Below are 2,071 nucleotides of genomic sequence, written 5' to 3'. Positions count from 1 at the left end.
GGAAGAGGGAGAGACGGAGAGACGGAGAGACGGAGAGACGGAGAGACAGACAGGCAGGCAGGCAGGCAGGCAGGCAGGCAGACAGGGGGGCGGAGCGAGTGAGTGTGAGTGCGAGGCTTTACCTTCAAGATGGTGCTCGTCGATGGCCACGGGGACCACGGCTGGGCTTTGTGCAAAGGTTTGTGGCGGTTGCTGCCGATGGCACGAAAAAGAGGGTGTGGGGTGGGGGGTGGTCTGTGAGCGCTCGCTTGCACGCACAGGAAGCCGATGTTGGGAGATTGTGGGGCACGTACCTGTGCACCTCTGGTCGCAGTCTTGGAGCGCTTGGAGGCTCGCGCTCCATGGCGCGACGGCTGCGGGACCATCTTCCAGCTCAATCAATCAACGACAAGTCGCCAGAGCTCAAGGCGCATCTCCTGCTCCTCCTGCTGCTGTAGGCTTTGTGACCATGGCGCTTCAAACGATGCCACAGCCCCCAAACCCCAGGCCACACCTCAATCCCCAGACCTGCATGCGGTACGTCCGTCCCGTCCGTCCCGTCCGTCCGTCCGTGTGTGTGTGTGTGTGTGTGCACAAGTTTCGGGTTCAACTCTCCGACACTTTTGGTCTCCGCCCCTCCATCTCTCTTTAAAATGAAGAGTTTGAGAAAGAGAGAGAGAGAGTTTAATGAATGAATTGGTTTGGGTCGGTTTGAGAAAGAGAAATGACACAGAGGAGAAGCACAACTACCACATGTAAGTAACAAAGAGAGAGGGAGAGAGTTTTTGAGAGAAAAGAGAAAAAGAGTTTAGAGAGAGTCTGCTTGAAAGTGATTCAGCGATTCAGTGGAGAGAGTTTGAGAGAGAGTTTGAGAGAGTTTGAGAGAGAGTTTGAGAGAGAGAGAGAGAGAGAGAGAGAGAGAGGAGATTCAAAGAGTTTGAGAGAGTTTGAGAGTTTGAGAGAGTTTGAGAGAGAGAGAGAGTTTGAGAGAGTTTGAGAGAGTTTGGGATTAAGAGAGTTTGGGAGAGAGAGAGATTCCGAGGGTTTGAGAGAGTTTGAGAGAGAGAGAGAGAGAGAGAGAGATTCAGAGAGTTTGAGAGAGTTTGAGAGAGAGAGAGAGAGAGAGATTCAGAGAGTTTGAGAGAGTTTGAGAGAGAGAGAGAGAGAGAGATTCAGAGAGTTTGAGATTCAGAGAGAGGTTCAGAGAGCTCGAGCTTGAGCTTTTCCCCTAGAAAAGAATCCCGGCACTTGCTGGCGTTATCCAAGACACTGGGTCGTTTTGGTCGCGGCTGCTGTCGCTACTGGGGGTGCTTTGACTGACACCTTTGCAGTCTTCTCGGTTTGTGATTCTTTTTTTTTTTTCTCTCTTCCCTCTCTGGCGCTTGTGTGGGCAAGGTTTCACGCCCGAGACTGACAAGCCCACGCAAATCCCTCGAAGGCCAGTTTGATGCTATGCTTGTTTCGCACGTGCTGGAGGTGAAGCATCATCTGTGGGCCTGACTGAATTGGGCAAGGCACCCACGCGTGAAGCCCTTTGGACGAGCAGAGCAGAACATGCAGAGCAGAGGAAAAGAACCAAAAAAAAAAAGAACAAGAAAGCAACCGCACGAAGAGATGATGCCGAGCCAAACGTCTTCCGACTCAAGTCAGGACTTGAACCGCTTAGGCCAGGAGCCAGGCTAGAGCGGCCACAAGGGGCAGGAGCGAGGCCACGGCCGTAGAGGCAGCGCCAGTGCACTGAACTGAAATGGACCACTCGGTGTCGGGAGCATCGCGACGCAGGCGGCTATCGGGTCGGGTGGGCATGAGCTTATGCTCGGCGCGACGGCGATCCGGGGGACCAGTGGCCGTGTCATCGTCCTCCCACAAGTCGTTGCGGTCATCGTCGTCAAACTCGTCGTCATCGCCCCACCTGAGGCGATGATGTTGGCAAGTCCAAACAGCACCGGTGAGGTGTTGGGCCAGCACGCCCTTGCATAGACGGGACAGTATTTTAAGAACAAGCACGGCAAGAGATCCCAACCCGGCATGAGACGTACCAGGCATCGTCGTCGCCAAAGGCAACCACATCATCATCGTCAAAGTCCACGTT

Source organism: Monosiga brevicollis, genomic scaffold (genome assembly GCF_000002865.3).
Source record: "Monosiga brevicollis MX1 MONBRscaffold_27 genomic scaffold, whole genome shotgun sequence".
NCBI classification, from domain to species: domain Eukaryota; class Choanoflagellata; order Craspedida; family Salpingoecidae; genus Monosiga; species Monosiga brevicollis.
This window is presented reverse-complemented; position numbering follows the sequence as displayed.